Source organism: Bos grunniens, chromosome 26 (genome assembly GCF_055505025.1).
Source record: "Bos grunniens cultivar Pamir isolate PY7600 chromosome 26, Bosgru_T2T1.0, whole genome shotgun sequence".
NCBI lineage: Eukaryota > Metazoa > Chordata > Mammalia > Artiodactyla > Bovidae > Bos > Bos grunniens.
The window spans coordinates 29,464,621-29,484,525 of NC_141190.1; the positions used below are offsets into that span (position 1 = coordinate 29,464,621).

The 19,905-nt window shown below is 37.9% G+C and overlaps 1 protein-coding gene across 1 annotated transcript in view; it reads right to left on the bottom strand.

Annotated features, from left to right (window-relative positions):
• LOC147344300 (uncharacterized) overlaps positions 1–19,905 on the bottom strand; it is a 569,611-nt gene that overhangs the window by 98,631 nt on the left and 451,075 nt on the right. The window contains exon 8 of the mRNA XM_086379320.1: positions 1–13,280. This exon is cut by the window's left edge and continues 15,232 nt beyond it. The gene's annotated coding sequence lies outside the window, so the exon portion shown is untranslated. The remainder of the gene's footprint in view (positions 13,281–19,905) is intronic.

Consider the following 19,905-nt stretch of genomic DNA (forward strand, 5'->3'; position numbering starts at 1 on the left):
AAGTGTTACTTCATTTATCTGTGTGTCTGTGCTTATGCTATTGCCCCACACTCTTAATCATTGCTTTTTTGTAGTAATTTTTGAAATTAGATAATAGTAGTCCCTCAATTTTACTCTTTTTTTCCAAGATAGTTATAGATATCTTGGTTCTTTTGAAATTGCATACAATTTTAGGATCATGTCAATTTTTGCACACACAAAAAAGAAAACTGGATTGTGATGTAGGATGTGTTGGTCAATATGGGGAGTAGCGCTATATTAATATTAAATTTTCCAATTCATGAACATGATGTATTTCTCCATTTATTTAGGTTTTTTTAACTTATTTTAATGACACTTTATAGTTTTAGATGCACAATTTTTACAAATTTGTTAAACTTATTCCTAAGTATTTTATTGTTTTTGATGCATTGTAAATATATTTTACTTTTTTGTTTGAGTAATCAGCGCTTATGTTTAGAAAGACAACTGATATTTATGTGTAGAAAGACAACTGAGTATGTGATAATATACATACATTATCTGATACCATGAAACCTTGTTGAGGTAGTTTATCAGCTTTAAGAGTTTTGTGTGTGAATTTCTTAGGATTTCTGTATACAAGATCATTTATTTGTGAACAAAGAAATTTTTACTTCTTTTTCAATCTGATGACTTTTATTTACTTTTCCTGCCTAATTGCCCTACTTAGAACTTCCAATATGATGTTAAATAAAGTCGATATTCTGGTGTTGTATCCATCCTTCAGAGAAAAGCTTTCAGTCTTTCACCATTAAGGATGATCTTGGCTATGCTGCTAAGTCACTTCAGTCGTGTCCGACTCTGTGCGACCCCATAGACAGCAGCCCACCAGACTGCCCTGTCCCTGGGATTCTCCAGGCAAGAACACTGGAGTGGGTTGCCATTTCCTTCTCCAATGCATGAAGGTGAAAAGTGAAAGTGAAGTCGCTCAGTCCTGTCCGACTCTGAGCGACCCCATGGACTTCAGCCTACCGGGCTCCTCCATCCATGGGATTTTCCAGGCAAGAGTACTGGAGTGGGGTGCCATCGCCTTATCTGGCTATGGGTTCCTCATAAATTCCTTTTATTAGCTTGAGAAAGTTTCCTTCTATTTAAAGTTTTGTTGAGGTTGTTTTTAACATAGAAGAGAGTTTGGTTTTTTCCAAACACTTTTTTTCTGAATCGATTGGGAGGATTTTGAATTTTGTCTTTCATTCTATAAATGCAGTATATTGCATTATTTAATCTTGTTTGCCAAAGCATCCTTGTGCTACTGATCAGTTGGTTATGGTACATAGTCCTTTGTATATCTGGCTGGATTTGGTTTGCACAGATTTTATTGAGGAGTTTTGAGTTTACATTCCTAAGGGAACCTGTAGTTTTATTTTCTTGTAACACCTTTGTTTGCTCAAATGTAACTGGCCTCATAAAATAAGTTGGGAAGAATTTTGGAAGACTTTGTGAAGGGTTAGAGTTAATTCCCCTTCAAACATTCTGTGGCATTCATCAATAAATCCATTTAATTCTTTTCTTTTTGGGAAAATTTTGATGACCAATTCAGTTTGTGTTTTTTGGTGCTGGTGAGGAGGGGTTACAGACTAACAGTTTCCTACAGGTGCTGTAATGAAGTAGTACGAATTCTGTATACTTAAACAACAGAAATGTATTTCTTCCCATTCCTGAAGTCTAGATGTTTAAAAGCATGCTGTAGGCAGGGCCATTCTTCCTTGTCTCTTTCTCACTTCTAGAGGTTGGTTACTGGCAGTCCTTGGTGTTCCTCCACTTATAGCTTCATCTCTCTAAGGTCTGCCTCCATCTTCACATGACCTTCCTCCCTCCTTGTGTCTCAGTGTTCACACTCCTTGTGTCTCAGTGTTCTCCTTCTACCTATGTGGACACTGTTTATTGGATTTAGGTTTCATCCTAATCCATTATGACCACATCTTAACTTTGATTCCATCTGCAAAGATTCTGTTTCTAACTCAGTTCATATTTACAGGTGGATATAAATCGTGGGATGGACACAGTTCAACCAAGTTTGCCTCTAGCCTCCCTAAATTCACATCCTTCCAGTATACATGTACAAAATACATTCACCACACCCTAGCATTCCCCAAAGCCTTACTGCATTGTAACATCAACTCTAAGTCTAAAGTCTCACCTGATTATGATAAAATCAGAATCTAAGTTGTCATCATCTAAATCAAGTGTGGGTGAGATTTTGGGTATGATCCATTCATCCTGAAGCAAAATTCCTCTCCATTTTTGGACCAATGAAATTCAGAAACAAGTTATCTGTTTACAAAAGCAATGGTGAAACATGCATAGATAGAACAGACATTCACATTCTGAAAGGAGGAAATTGGAAGGAATAAAGGGTAACATGTCTCAAACAAGTCTGAAAATCAGCAGAGGAAATTCCATTAGATTTCAAGCCCTGAGAATAATTCTCTTTGGGTCCCAAGGAGTAGCCCCATGCTCTGGCAATGGTAGCAGCCCACCCACTTCAACACTCTGAGACGGTACTGCCCTCTCCACTGTGAAGGTGTTGGTTGCCCCATGTCTTTGCATATGGAAACAACTGGAGCCCTGTTCTTGGGATTTACAGAGGCAGACAGGACTTAATCCTCTCAACCTGCTTTTTTATTATAGAGTTTTGGAAGTTTGATAGCATTCCTTCATTTTGTTTTGTCTCTGTATCCTTCAGTCCAAGTCTGCAGTGTTTCTGTTGACATATATATCCTTCTCAAAAACTCTGTGAGTCTAATGTGGATGTAAAGTCAAAAGGATTCACACCAGCACTATGCTGGCTTCTGCTGGGATGGTTGATTAGTAGGAAATGATAAAAATCTTCAGCAAAATATTTTCTGATCCTATCCTTGGTTTTCTCTCCAGAGCATGCTTTAGTATCTATAGTAATATGGATATACAGAATTTTCCAAACCACTTAGTTCTGGTTCCTTTTTAGGTAATTGTCCCTCCATCTCTTTCCTCTCACATTTTACTATTAGTAGCAAGGAGACACTAGGCTGTACCACACACTGCTTATAAACATCAAAGTTCATTGTTTACAAGTTATATTTTCTGTCCAACATTAGAACATAGTTTGGTCAAGCTGCCTGCCACTTGTAACAAGAATCATCTTTCTTCTAGTTTCCAGTAATATATTCCTCATTTCCACCTGAGATCTCAAGAAAAAGCTTTAACCTCCACATTTTTACCAAAAGTCTCTTCAACACTATCTAGGCTTTCTCTTCAAAAGTCTTCCAGCCTCAATACATTATTCAATTCTCTTGCCACATAGCCGCATATTCACTTTCGGTGCCAAAATCTGTGTTACTTTCTCAGAGCTACTGTAACAAAGTATCCACTTATTTTTCTTTTGGTTTCTTACAGTGGAATGTTAGATTATAAATTTGAGATCTTCCTTTTTTAATATGTCCTCTTATACTACAAATTTCCCTTGAAACATTGTGTCAGCTGCATTCCAAAAGCTCTGGTATATTGTGTTTGTTTTCATTTATATGTAAGAGTATTTTCTAATTTATCTTCTTTAAACCATTGAGTATTAGTGAGAATATGTGTTTAATGGTCCCACATTGTGAATTTCCAAACTTTCCTTCTACAATAAATTATGAATTTCATTTGCTTAAAGAATATAATATGTATGATTACAATGCATTTAATTATACTGAAACTTGTTTTATGGTTCAGCATATGGTCTACCCTGGGGAATGACTCTTCTGAACTTGAAGAGGATAGGTATTCGACAATTGTTGTGCTTGTCTTAGTTTTTTCAGGTGGCTGTAACAAAATGCCACACATTTGGTATTAATAGCTTATAAATTACAAAAATTTATCACTCATAGTTCTGGAGGCTAGACAGTCCAAGATCAAGGCACCAGCATGGGTGAGTTTTGGGTGAGCGTTCATTTTTAGTGCAGAGCATGCTCCTTCTTTCTCTGTCCTCACGAATGTGGAAGGGTTAGGAATCCCTGTGAGTTTCTTTTACAAGGTACAAATCTCATTCATCAGGGTTATATCCTCAAATTTAAGCATTTCCTAAAAGTCCGTCTCATAACACCTTCATCTTTGGGGCTTATAATTTGAGGATATGACTTTAGAGGGAACAAACATTCAGATCATAGCTGTACTCTATAGATATTTACTCAGTCTAGTTGGTTTTTAGTGTCTTTCTTGTCCTATTACCTTCTTGATCTTCCGTTTTATTTTGCTATCCTTATTGAAGATGAAGCCTTAAAGCTTCCAACTTTTGATGTTCTTTCCTCAGTCATAGATTGTTCTCATATTTTTATAGCAAATCACTCATGGATTACTTTAGTTCTTTCAATATATTTAAAATACGGAGAGAATACATACATTTGGGAAATAAGAAATGATTCTTATTAAGTCTTTTACTGTTGCATTCCTGACTTTTTGAGATAAAATCAGAATAGGTAGGCAACAAATACCAATAAATTATGTGTCTTAGCTTTCTTAAGGATAATTTCTAGTGATTGGTTATTTTTTCCTGTGTATGGGCCATGCTTTCTTGTTTCTTTGTATGTCTTACAATTATTTGTTGTTGTTGTTGAAAACTGAATGTTTTAAATAATATAATGTGAATACTCTGGATATCAGATTTTCCCCCTTCCTTTAAATGTGCTGTTTTGGCTGCTTGTTATTTTTATTTTTGTTCCTGTTTATTTGCTTAATGACTTTTCTGATTTAACTTTGTAAAGTCTATGTACTCCGTCTTCTGTGCCCACTATAGTTTCCGGTCAGATAGCCTGCATGCCTGCTCAGTCACTAAGTCATGTTTGACTCTTTACTACCCCATGGACTGAAGACTACCAGACTCCCCTGTCCATGAAGTTTTTCAGGAAAGAATACCAGAGTAGGTTCCCATTTCCTTCTCCAGGGGATCTTCCTGACTCAGGGATTGAATCTGCATCTCCTGCATTGGCAGATGGATTCTTCACCACTTTGCCGCCTGTGAGGTCGGGTAACTTAGTGTCAGTTAATGATCGCCAGCTGCTGCCGCCGCTAAGTCGCTTCAGTCATGGCCAACTCTGTGCGACCCCATAAACGGCAGCCCACCAGACTCCCCTGTCCCTGGGATTCTCCAGGCAAGAACACTGGAGTGGGTTGCCATTTCCTTCTCCAATGCATGAAAGTAAAAAGTGAAAGTGAAGTTGCTCAGTCATGTCCGACTCTTCACAACCCCATGGACTGCAGCCTACCAGGCTCCTCTGTCCATGGGGTTTTCCAGGCAAGAGTACTGGAGTGGGTTGCCATTGCCATCTCCCAGTGATCACCAGATATTTCCCTAAATGCCTAGGATGAATAAGTCCATAAGATTATTTGCCAGGGGGCTCTGTGTGCATGTTGGGACATACCATGAATGCTCCAGGAGACAGTTTATAACTCTGCCTTCTTGCTTATACAGAACTTTAAGTTCAGCCAGAGGTGAGAACTTAGGGCCTTCTCAGGTCTTTCTTGAGCTTGTGCCTATACCTTTTTATGTTCATGGACTATTAAATTCTTGGAAATATTTACAAAGTCAGAACTTTATAAAGCCTCTATGGCCATCTCATTTCTCAGATTTTCTTCTCTCTCTCTCTCTCTTTCTTTTTGTTGTTGTCCTGCAAAGTTAAACCATTGCTGCTGTTTTTGACAATTATTCTAGGAGAAAAAGCTGTTCACATTAGGTAGGCTGTATATCTGGTCAAGTAAAGGACACTCTTGCAGATGGAGCTTTCTGGGGAAATTCTAAATAGGTCAAATAATGACATGTCCCTAGAAACAGAGCTCTATAAGAGTCTCAACCCAATTTTTTAGAGGAGCTTCAACTCAGTTTTCCCAGATGGGGTTTTAGGCTGCTGATCTTCTGTAATTATGGAGCTATTAGTTTTCAAGGCTACTCCTGAGTCAGGTAATAGAAGATGTGAATAGAGAAAGTTAAAACACCACAATGCTTGTTATTCTTACAAATACACAGCCATTTTTTCTGGATTAACTGTTTCATGTATTCTTGTAAGTATATGACTGATTTTCAGATTTCTCAAAAAGTTGATATTTACAATTTTTGCCAATGTTCTCTGATTTCATGAAGTAGAGAAATTTTGAAAGTCCTTACTCCATCATTCTGACATTTTCTCCCTACCGTGTTCTTTTGATTGCACAGGTTTTACTGTTCAATAATGTTGCCAGTATTTTCTTTTAGATGCTGAAAGAAAAGTGGAAAGTTGTTCACAATGCTATTAATGTTGTAGTTTAAAATATCTCCTTTATTTAATAAATATGTAATTAAATATATCATCTCACAGACTAATTATTCATTTCACTTAAGAAAGAGCTGGAATGGCCTTATCTATACAGAAATGATACAGGTAAAAGTGGAGAGTACATGAATGCTTGCCAGGACATGCTATGGTCTTGATATATTTATGTATTCTAAAAAATTTGTAGAAATAGTATCTTTCAAAATAAAACTTTTAAAAATAATCTTTTTAAAGGAAAATTTGTTTACACTGAGATGATAACTTGAAAGCATTAATATGAATTGCTGTATCTATAATTTATTGGACTGCAAAATGAATATGCCATGTGCATCTGTTTTAGAAACTGCATTATAAATATAACATGGTTTTCAAATATATCATTATTAAAGTTTATTTATATTATTAAAATAGAGGCTAGTTTAAATGCTATCCTTTATGGTAGCAGGATCTTGGCATAGGTATGCATACCATGGCAGAGGCTGGTGATACGGTCAAGCTGGCATTGTACAGGTGCACAGCTGGAGAGGCACACCTCAAGTACACATAGAGGTGGGGGTCAGACATGGGAATCTAGGCTGGCATCTTGTACCCACGCAGCCACAGAAGCCAGAGATTCACTGGCTCTGATGGTGGTGGCAAGAAGGGGGTGAGGAGGGAATTGGATAGCTGGTGTTGGTAAACATGAATACATCTAAGGCAAAGCATGGTGAAATCCACAGGGAGGCCACTATGGCTTGCTGTCCATTGGTTTCTTCAGTAGAAAAAGCTTCTAAAACCACCTGTGGAGCTCCTCACTACAGCTACTCCTGCTATATGGCTGATACTGGTAGCCCCTGCTCTTCTTTTTTGCTTCTAGACATCTCTCTATATATGACCAATGTGCTGGTCTCTGAGTGGGCTGAAACCAAATCAGGTCCTTTGTTTGCTATCCCAAAATATTGGGAAGCTGGTCACTCACTCCTTTCTCTTTCCAGGTCAGAAGAACTCTTTCTGGATAGGGAGTTTCCTTTTGGCATTGAGCCGTGCTGGCCTGAGAAATGAGATGGGGCAGACAAAAAGAAGCTATTCTTCTTTCACTTTTTGCTTGATTATTCTCAGAGTTTTTTTTCTAATATGCAACAACCTCAGATATGCAGAAAGGATATGCAGATATGCTTTTTATTATTTTTTTTTCTCTAATTTTATTTTATTTTTAAACTTTACATAATTGTATTAGTTTTGCCAAATATCAAAATGAATCCACCACAGGTATACATGTGTTCCCCATCCCGAACCCTCCTCCCTCCTCCCTCCCCATACCATCCCTCTGGGCCGTCCCAGTGCACCAGCCCCAAGCATCCAGCATCATGCATCGAACCTGGACTGGCAACTCGTTTCCTACATGATATTTTACATGTTTCATTGCCATTCTCCCAAATCTTCCCACCCTCTCCCTCTCCCACAGAGTCCATAAGACTGTTCTATACATCAGTGTCTCTTTTGCTGTCTCGTACACCGGGTTATTGTTACCATCTTTCTAAATTCCATATATATGCGTTAGTATACTGTATTTATGTTTTTCCTTCTGGCTTACTTCACTCTGTATAATAGGCTCCAGTTTCAGATATGCTTTTTAATGGCAGAAAGTGAAGAGAAACTAAAGAACCTCATGATGAGGGTGAAAGAGGAGAGTGAAAAGCTGGCTTAAAACTCAATATTAAAAAAAAAAAAAAAAAACTAAGATCATGGCATCTGGTCCCATCATTACATGGCAAATAGAAAGGGAAAAAGTGGAAGCAGTGACAGATATCCTCTTCTTGGGCTCTAAAATCATCACAGATGGTGACTGCAGCCATGAAACTAGAAGACGATTGCTTCTTGGAAGGAAAGCTATGACAAACCTAAACAGTGTATTAAAAAGCAAAGACATCACTTCACTGACAAAGGTCCATATAGTTAAGGCTATGGTCTTTCCAGTAATCATGTACGGATATGAGAGTTGGACCATAAAGAAGGCAGGTGCTGAAGAATTGGTGCTTTCAAACTGTGATGCTAAAGAAGACACTTCAGGATCCCTTGGACAGTGAGGAGATCAAACAAGTCAATCCTAAAGGAAATCAACTCTGAATATTCATTGGAAGGACTGAAGTTGAAGTTCCAATACTTTGGCCACCTGATACAAACATCTGACTCTTTGGAAAAGACCCTGATGCTGGGAAAGATTGAAGGCAGGAAGAGAAGAGGATGATAGAGAATGAGATGGTTTAATGGCATCAGGGGCACACTCCAGAGATGGTGAAGGACAGGGAGGCCTGGAGTGCTGCAATTCATGGGGCTGCAAAAGAGTCGGACACAAGTTGGCGACTGAACAGCAAAAATGCTGCTGAAGTTTCTGTTGAGCTCTTCCAGAGCTCATCAGAAAAAAAGAATTGATTATCATTACTTGGATTTACCACATAGCAGGTTGATGGTTTACCATTGGTGAAGTTCTGTTGTTAGTTCTGATATCAGGACAGATTTTTGAACTTTTCTTGAATAAGAAGAACTACCCTTATTCATTAAACACTGACTGGTTTAGAAAGAAGTTTCTGTTGCACATGATAATACTTAGTGAATTAATCTAAAATTTCAAGGTAAAACATAACTTATATATGAAATTTATATTGGTTTAATGTCATTTCCATAAAAACTAATGTTTGAAATACAAGTGATGTCAATAGACTTATAACTTTCCCATGCTTACAAGAATTAAAACAGAAAGTAAAAGTATCATTATCACACAAATTTTCAGTACTCAATCTACAAATTTCCACTTTAAACTACATTAATAGTTTTGACAGTGTGCTTCAAACTAGATCAGTTCATTTCAGTCACTCAGTCATGTGCGACAATTTGCGACCCCATGAATTGCAGCATGCCAGGCCTTCCTGTCCATTACCAACTCCCGGAATTCATCCAAACTCTTGTCCATCGAGTCAGTGATGCCATTCAGCCATCTCATCCCCTGTCTTCCCCTTCTCCTCCTGCCCCCAATCCCTCCCAGCATCAGAGTCTTTTCCAATGAGTCAACTCTTCGCATGAGGTGGCCAAAGTTTTGGAGTTTCAGATTAGTATCAGTCCTTCCAAAGAAAACCCAGGACTGATCTCCTTTAGAATGAACTGGTTGAATCTCCTTGCAGTCCAAGGGACTCTCAGGAGTCTTCTCCAACACCACAGTTCAAAAGCATCCATTCTTCGGTGCTCAGCTTTCTTCACAGTCCACTCACATCCATATATGACCATTGGAAAAACCATAGCTTTGACTAGGCAGACCTATGTTGGCAAAGTAATGTTTCTGCTTTTCAATATGCTATCTAGGTTGGTCATAACTGTCCTTCAAAGGAGAGAGCGGCTTTTAATTTCGTGGCTGCAATCACCATCTGTAGTGATTTTAGAGCCCCAAAAAATAAAGTCTGACACTGTTTCCACTGTTTCCCCATGTATTTCCCATGAAGTGATGGGACCAGATGCCATGATCTTAGTTCTGAATGTTGAGCTTTAAGCAAAATTTTAGCTCTCCTCTTTCACTTTCAACAAGAGCCTTTTTAGTTCCTCTTCACTTTGTGCCACAAGGGTGGTGTCATCTGCATATCTGAGGTTATTGATATTTCCCCTGGCAATCTTGATTCCAGCTTGTGCTTCTTCCAGCCTAGCATTTCTCATGATGTATTCTGCATATAAGTTAAATAAGCAGGGTGACAATATACAGTCTTGACATACTCGTTTTCCTATTTGAAACCAATATGTTCTTCCATGTCCAGTTCTAACTGTTGCTTCCTGACCTGCATCTAGGTTTCTCAAGAGGCAGGTCAGGTGGTCTGGTATTCCCATCTCTTTCAGAATTTTCCACAGTTTATTGTGAGCCACACAGTCAAAGGCTTTGGCATAGTCAATAAAGCAGAAACAGATGTTTTTCTGGAACTCTCTTGCTTTTTCGATGATCCAGTGGATGTTGGCAATTTGATCCCTGGTTCCTCTGCCTTTTCCAAAATCAGCTCGAACATCTGGAAGTTCACGGTTCACATATTGCTGAAGCCTGGCTTGGAGAATTTTGAGCATTACTTTACTAGTGTGTGCGATGAGTGCAATTGTGCGGTAGTTTGAACATTCTTTAGCATTGCCTTTCTTTGGGATTGGAATGAAAACTGACCTTTTCCAGTCCTGTGGCCACTGCTGACTTTTCCAAATTTTCTGGCATATTGAGTGCAGCACTTTCACAGCATTGTCTTCCAGGATTTGAAATAGCTCAACTGGAATTCCACCACCTCCACTAGCTTTGTTCGTAGTGATGCTTTCTAAGGCCCACTTGACTTCACATTCCAGGATGTCTGGCTCTAGGTCAGTGATCACACCATTGTGATTATCTGGGTCATAAAGATCTTTATTGTACAGTTTTTTGTGTATTTTGCCACCTCTTCTTAATGTCTTCTGCTTCTGTTAGGTCCATACCATTTCTGTCCTTTTTCGAGCCCATCTTTGCATGAAATGTTCCCTTGGTATCTCTAATTTTCTTGAAGAGACCTCTAGTCTTTCCCATTCCATTGCTTTCCTCTATTTCTTTGCATTGGTTGCTGAGGAAGGCTTTCTTATCCCTCCTTGCTATTTTTTGGAACTCTGCATTCAGATGCTTATATCTTTCCTTTTCTCCTTTGCTTTTCACTTCTCTTCTTTTCACAGCTATTTGTAAGGCCTCCCCAGACAGCCATTTGCTTTTTTGCATTTCTTTTCCATGGGGATGGTCTTGATCCCTGTCTCCTGTACAGTGTCACGAACCTCATTCCATAGTTCATCAGGCACTCTATCAGATCTAGTCCCTTAAATCTATTTATCACTTCCACTGTATAATCATAAGGGATTTGATTTAGGTCACACCTGAATGGTCTAGTGGTTTTCCCCACTTTCTTCAATTTAAGTCTGAATTTGGCAATAAGGAGTTCATGATCTGAGCCACAGTCAGCTCCTGGTCTTGTTTTTGCTGACTGTATAGAGCTTCTCCATCTTTGGCTGCAAAGAATATAATCAATCTGAAATCAGTGTTGACCATCTGGTGATGTCCATGTGTAGAGTATTCTCTTGTGTTGTTGGAAGAGGGTGTTTGCTATGACCAGTGCGTTCTCTTGGCAAAACTCTATTAGCCTTTGCCCTGCTTTATTCCATATTCCAATGCCAAATTTGCCTGTTAGTCCAGGTGTTTCTTGACTTCCTAATTTTGCATTCCAATCCCCTATAATGAAAAGGACATATTTTTGGGGTGTTAGTTCTAAAAGGTCTTGTAGGTCTCCATAGAACTGTTCAACTTCAGCTTCTTCAGTGTTTCTGGTTGGGGCATAGACTTGGATTAGTGAGATATTGAATGGTTTGCCTTGGAAACGAACAGAGATCATTCTGTCATTTTTGAGACTGCATCCAAGTACAGCATTTTGGATTCTTTTGTTGACCATGATGGCTACTCCATTTCTTCTAAGTGATTCCTGCCCACAATAGTAGATGTAACGGTCATCTGAGTTAAATTCACCCATTCCAGTCCATTTTAGTTCGCTGATTCCTAGAATGTTGACGTTCACTCTTGCCATCTTCTGTTTGACCACTTCCAATTTGCCTTGATTCACGGACCTAACATTCTAGGTTCCTATGCAATACTGTTCTTTACAGCATCGGACCTTGCTTCTATCACCAGTCACATCCACAACTGGGTATTGTTTTTGTTTTGGCTCCATCCCTTCATTTTTTCTGGAATTATTTCTCCACTGATCTCCAGTAGCATATTGGGCACCTACCTACTTGGGGAGTTCCTCTTTCAGTATCCTATCATTTTGCCTTTTCATACTGTTCTTGGGGTTCTCAAGGCAAGAATACTGAAGTGGTTTTCCATTCCCTTCTCCAGTGGACCACATTCTGTCACATCTCTCCACCATGACCTTTCTGTCTTGGGTGGCCCCACAGGGTATGGCTTAGTTTCATTGAGTTAGACCAGGCTGTGGTCCATGTGATTAGATTGACTAGTTTTCTGTGAGTTTGGTTTGTGTGTCTGCCCTCTGATGTCTCTCGCAACACCTACCACCCTACTTGGGTTTCTCTTACCTTGGACGTGGGGTATCTCTTCACAGCTTCTCCAGCAAAGCGCAGCCGCTGCTCCTTACCTTGGATGACAGCTCTATTAGGACGCTGTTTCTTCCTTATTCTAAGCTTGAGTTAACGCCGAATCCCGTGCTCAGCTGAATGAGGAGAGTGTGCTAATATTCCCAAGACATCACTGAATTATTTTTAAAAGGGCACAAAGGTAACGAGAGGGGCACAGGAAGAGCAGGCAGGATAGACAGTGAAATTGAAAGGGGAAGAAGGAGGTATTGGAGGGTGGGGGGAAGAGGTGGGAGGCAGAAGAAGGGAAAGGAGAGAAATGGAGGATAAAATAAATAAAGGAGAGGGGAGACAGTTGTAGGGGGAACAAGCTGTCTCCTGCCCACACAGTGGAAAAGAAATTTCTCACAATCAGAACGAGAACTCGCACACATGCCCCCAAGACGGGTCAGAAGGAGATAAGGAGACTGGAGTTATATCCAAACAGAGGAACAAACAGTCAAACTATATACCAAGTGAAAAAAAAAATTTATATTTCATTTTTCTGATGAAAAATCATGAAATGACAATGTTAAATCCACTAAAGCTGATGATATTACAATTGATACTACTGATTCAGCAGTGCACAATAGACTAAAATAGTTTCCACATAGTTCATGCTGATAATAATATAATAAATAAACACACCTGTAAATAACTTACACTTTCCCAGTGAGTCTTTTTATGCGTCACACATACTTTTACCACCATCAGTTATAACACATCACAGTAGGTTCCACTTCAGATTTCAATGAATTAGTGTTTTCTCAACTTCTTTGAAAATATTCTTACCTGTGGTTATTCCATGCAGTCTATTAATAATGGCTAATCCTTCAATCACTTCAAATTCAGTATTGACTCCTGGAAAAAAGCAAAATTTGTTAACTCATCAATAGTCATGGAAGACAACTCAAAATGTTCCAGCTTATCTTTAATTGACTACTGATTTGCTCCTAATATTCACAGCCCTTCAAATTTTTTTTTCCACAGAAAGGCAAATAGCTTTTAACAATTTTGTTTCTTTCCAGACACATTTCTTTTTCTATTGTAATCAAAAATGGTATAATTAATCCACAATTGGTAAACTGTTTTCTTTGCTTGGCTAACAAATGAGTCACTTAGACACTTTAGTTGTAGTCTTATTTATATTTTTGTGAAGAAATTGTGTTGTGGTAAGACATTGTTTTAGACTTTCTAGTTTTTCTTAACATTGCTTTCCAGTATTCCACAATAAGGATATTGTGATGGTTGCTTAGTTTGCTAAAGGCAATGTAAATACAGTTTTTTAGAATAGTTATAATGCCATCACATAATAAGTGGAATACTTTGACTTCTATTCAATAACAAAGTAATCTACACTATTGTGCCTTTAAATCACACGATTTTTTTCTTCTACTTGTTATGTTGACATTGTTTATTATGCACTAGTAATAAATAAAATAGCTTGATACTTTATGCCATATTTGAGTGCCATTTATGAGGCATCAAAAAATTGTCAGGTTACAACTGCATCTCTCATGTTGTGGTGTGCTAAGCAGCAGTGCAAAGTCATGGCTGCACCATATGTGGTCTCTGTTCAACTCTGCCACTGTAGCTGGAAAATAGACATGGAGAATACATTTGAGCATAGCTGTAGTACAATAAAACTTTACATGTGGACATTTACATTCAAATTTAGTATAGCTTTCATGGCTGGGAAAATAATGTGTATCGTTAGTGGGTTTTTTTGTTGTTTTTTTTTGTTTTTTTTTTAACTATTTAAAAATAGCTGACAAGCCATAAGAAAATAGGTAGTGGGCCACATTTGACCTTCATTTTAGTTTGCAGATCTCTGGTTCAGAGTATGGATTTTAATGCTGGTACTCTTGTTTCCATTACTTTCTTGAACAACCAAATTCTTGAACAATACATATAAGCTCTGACTCTTTGCAACCCCATGACCTATACAGTCCATGGAATTCTCCAAGCCAGAATACTGGAGAGGCTAGCCGTTCCTTTTTCCAGGGGATATTCCCAACCCAGGGAAAGAACTCAGCTGTCTCACATTGCAGGTGGATCTTTTACCAGCTGAGCCACCAGGAAAGCTCAAGAATACTAGAGTGGGTAGCCTATCCCTTCCCCAGGGGATCTTCTCGACCCAGAAATCAAACTGGTGTCTCCTCCATTGCAGGTGAATTCTTTACCAGCTGAGCTACCAGGGAAGCTATATGTAAGCTCCAGTTTCCTCACTGATGAAATTAGGATAATAGTAATAACTTTGTTGTAGGGCCATGGAAAAGAATCAAATAAGCTTATGCTTGAAGATGCTCAGCTTGGTGCCAGACACATAATAACATACATTGAAAGTAATCATTAATTTTGGTTTCTCTGTTGGCCATTGCTAAGCCCAAGCACAAATATGTTTTTATTCTGAGGGATCTTCTAGAAGAATGAAATGTCAAATATTTAAATCTCAATTATTATTTCAATTATTACCACTGAAATAACTATTGATTATATATTACAATTATAGGTACATAATATATTTATTATAACTAAAATAGCTATTTCAATTATTATAACTAATCTCTATTAGTTAACATATAGGGACAAGACTTGCCTAAAGTTGATGGAAATAGGGCATACAAGGACATATTTGTGGACAACATATAATTGTTTCACTTTCTTATTTATATCATGAGTCTACAGGGTGGGAAGTCTAGAGTGGTCCATCCTTTCCACCCACAGGGATGGCTTGGTTATGTCAGAGGACACATCCTTTCTCAGAGGCCTCAGTTCAGTTCAGTTCAGTTCAGCTGCTCAGTTGTGTCCGACTCTTTGTGACCCCATGGACTGCAGCACGCTAGCCCTCCCTGTCCATCGCCAACTCATGGAGTTTACTCAAACTCATGTCCATTGAGTTGGCGATGCCATCTCATCCTCTATCATCCCCTTCTCCTCCCACCTTAAATCTTTCCCAGCATCAGGGTCTTTTCCAATGAGTGAGTTCTTCACATCAAGTGGCCAAAGTATTGGAGCTTCAGCTTCAGTATCAGTCCTTCCAATGACTATTCAAGACTGATTTCCTTTAGGATGGACTGGTTGAATCTCCTTGCAGTCCAAGGGACTCTCAAGAGTCTTCTCCAACACCACAGTTCAAATACATCAATTCTTTGGCACTCAGCTTTCTTTATAGTCCAACTCTCACATCCATACATGACTACTGGAAAAACCATAGCCTTAACTAGACAGACCTTTGTTGGCAAAGTAATGTCTCTGCTTTTTAATATGCTGTCTCAGAGGCCTATTAGCTTTAGCTAAGACCATCTCAATGGGTTTCTCTTATAGCTAAGTTGGTAAGGAATCCACCTGAAATGTGGGAGACTTGGGTTCAATCCCTGGGTTGGGAAGACCCCCGAAGAAGGGCATGGCAACCCACTCCAGTACTCTTGCCTGGAGAAGCTCCAGGAAACAGGAACCTAGTGGGCTACAGTCCATGGGGTCACAAAGAGCTGGACACAGTTGATCGACTAAGCACAGCACAATACCATCTTAATACTTTTAGCAGTTAAACGTAAGTAAATTCAATTGACAAATTCAGAATTGTTACTGTAATAGCCTCAAGTTGTGTATCTTCACTGTGTTAAGTGGTTAGACAGGATGCTAGTTACTGCCGAACACATTTTGAAATGTCTAGTAGGTCATACGTGGAAAAGAAATGTAGATGAATTGGACTGATTGTTTTCTATTCAGAGCAATAAAGCTGGAAAGGGGGTGTTGGGTCCTTATTTATTGGTATAAATTGTCACAGAAGAGGTGCCAACCCTGGCTTGATCATTTGGAGTATGTTTATACATTCAACTCAATTGCTATATGATGGAGGGCAAGCTGGTCTCCAAAACATGTGACCCCTACAGGGTAACCTGGGAGAGCTATAATTGTAACAGGTCACCCCCTCTCCTGTGCTTCGGTCCCAAATTATCTCAAGTGAATACACAACATCATGTAGATAAAATCAGTGTCTTTGATATGCAAATTTTATTTAATATACATCATGGTGTTCCAGTTGCCAAACACATTGTGCTTTTCCTATATAGAAAACTGAACATTTTAGCAGACACTGTCTTCAACTAATATTAGAATTTATTGAGCAGCCAAATAGAAACATCCACACTTTACAATATACTGTAGTGTTCAACAAGGCTACAGAAAATGCACAGAAGAACAGATGTGCTTTGTTAAATCCAATTTATTTCATATCTACTAACTTTAGTACAGTATAGCTCTGCCAGTGATAATAATTTGAATGCAATTATAATTGCCCATCCTTTATTACCTGAGCCCTAGTGTAATTTGTTTGTAATCAGGCTACAGCAAGTTGATTGTTCTCCCTCCCTTTCAAATGTACAGAGAGAGACTGTTGAAAGAAAATTTGCCTATACAACTAAATTGCAGAGCTCAGACCATCACAGCATCCAGGGAAACATAAAGGACATTAAATATAAATACACATCACAATAGCTCATGTCCAGCCTAAATAGGTGCATTTACATTTCAATTTCATTTGATTATTCAAATTATATTATTACTATGATCATAACTGTTTTAATTTGCCAGTATGGATAAATGGCTTCCCTTAAAAAAACAATGGTGGTTGCCAATAAGTAGTGAAGATAATAATTTGCTCTGAGCACATATTTGGAGGGCTATTAATCAGGCAAGTATCCCATTCAAGAAGCTTGAACCACTGTGTTAGGCAGAACCTGGATACTTAACAACCAGGGAAGAAGAATACTAAACCCAAAAACAAGCTGTGTCACTGAATTCTTGCATGATATTGGACAAGTCATTCCACCTCTGTGCAGTTTTTATCACATGTACTTCTTTCTAATGCTGCCATGAGTTTACTAGAGTTGTCTTCTGCTGGGAACGCCCATCTTCCTTTTACCCAAGATCCACTTAGCTCCCTATTGTCTGGTCTTCATGTTTATTATTTTCCATTTTTGTGTTCTTAAGTTCTAATTAAGCTTGATCCTCTTTGATATACTTTATAACCTTATTTTAAAGGCTTTGCTAATTTCAATGTTTGAGCAATTTGTGAAACTCTTACTTTCAAGTATTACTGCTCTTCACTGTGCCTGATATTTTCTGTTTTATTGTCATGTCCAGCATTTTTTAAGTTTTTCAAGACACTGTGGGTGACACATCAGAGATACTCTGGTTTCTACAATTCTTCTCTGAAGACAAATGCTATTGTTTTTCTATTAGCCAATTAACCCACAAACATATCTGCTTACTCTTGTAGAGCAGAGGTCAACAACTATAGCCCTGGGCCAAATCTGGAAAACCATCTATTTTTAGAAATAAAGTTTTATTGTAACACAGCTAAACCCATTTGCTTATTATCTACAGCTGCTTTCAGGCTATAATAGCAGAGATTGAGTCATTTCTATGAACACTGACTAGACTAAAAAGCCTATAATATTTAGTATCTGGCCCTTTATAGAGAGTTTTTACCAAAGCCTCTTCTAGGAGATAAGCCTGACATGTGTGTTTTGAAAACAAATAAAAAGAATATTCCTAGATGATTTTTTTTAATTTTTTATTTTTTAATTTTACAATATTGTATTGGTTTTGCCATATATCAACATGAATCCGCCACAGGTATACACGTGTTCCCCATCCTGAACCCTCCTCCCTCCCCGTACCATCTCTCTGGGTCATCCCAGTGCACCAGCCCCAAGCATCCAGTATCGTGCATTGAACCTAGACTGGTGACTCGTTTCATATATGATATTATACATGTTTCAGTGCCATTCTCCCAAATCACCCCACCCTCTCCCTCTCTTACCGTTTTACAGAAAAACTCTATTAACATATCTATAAGATCCATTATGTTTCTGAGTCTTTCACTGTAGATGTCAGATTATAAATTCATGAAATAGAAGATGCAATTTTAATCTCAGAATAATGACACAAAAATCTCTAGTCTCCCACTGGTTAACTCATACTGATATTGTTACTCTATTTTAAATATAAAAACAAACAAAAATGTCCTTTTAGAGTCCAGGGATGCAAGAAAAATCATCTCAAAATTATTTCAATATAGCTATAGTCTATGATTCAGAGCATATTTATCATATTTCAATTTTTTTGTTTGATTTGCTTTGTTTTGATTTTGTCTTTTTTGCTTCTTCCCAAACTGGTTGCAGTTTACATGGCTAGGAATAGAGCAGTTGGCCATTTGGAGGCAAAGAGATGCACAACCAGAGAAGGCAATCAGCACAATCCATGAGAATTTTTGGATGTCAATTTCAGGAATTTTGGACATAAATGAGATGGGAAATGCTCATTAATCAAGCCCAAGCTGCCTGTTTCTCAAAGGACATAGAATCAATATAGGCCAAATTTTCTATTTCTCCACAGCCTACCTCACTAAGCACCTTGAAAAAGACTTTATGGGCAGTTTTCCTATAGATTTAGTATTTGCAATGCAAGAACATCAACCTCTTTAAATGTTGGGCAGAGAGAACTTCAAACTGTGAAACAAGTATGTCTGAGTGAAGGGTAAAAACAATCAAACACTGATTCCGTTCTATAGAAATGCAGTCTGTAATAAGATAGTGATATGGGCAAATGAATTTTGAATTTTCATGTTGTAAATATTGATTTTTGAAAGAATTGTTCTATCACTTTCCACCCCTAAAACAAATATATAAACAAATAGAAACAATATCTTTTACCAACACATGTTAAAATAATCATATAAAAATATTTGAAATATATCAGAAAAGAGTTAATCTACTAAATACACAAAAAGTTCCTACTATCAGTAAGAAAATAAACCTTATGCATTGATAGATTAATATTCAAAATATATGAAAAGCATATATATTTAATATATGTTATGCTATGCTTAGTCGTGCAGTCGTGTGCAAATTTTTGCAACCCCATGGACTGTAGCCAGCCAGTTCATGGGGATTCTCCAGGCAAGAATACTGGAGTGGGTTTCCATGTCCTCCTCCAGGGGATCTTCCCAACCCAGATATCGAACATAGGTTTCTCCCATTGTAAGCAGATTTTTTTACCATATAAGCCACCTAAGAAGCCAAATTTAATATGAATTTCCACTAATAAGACATGTTAACTTAAATATCCACAATTATTATTGACATGTTTTATTAGAAAAAAACATTGTTGTTGAATTTTTCCCTAAAGATACAAACATATTGGAAGTAATATTAGTCAGTGTTACAAAGATGTTAATTATCAAGCTATGAAAAACATGGAGGAAACTTAAATGTTTATTATTGAATGAAAGAAGACAATATGAAAAGGCTACATACTATGATTCTAACTATACGACATTCTGGAAAAGGCAAAACTTGCAGGATATATAGAACCATCTCTTATCTGTACATATTAACCATAGATAATACTTAGAGGGACTGGCAAATTGGAAGAGTCACTCAATATTGACAAATAAAAGTTCTAGCAATAGTAATAG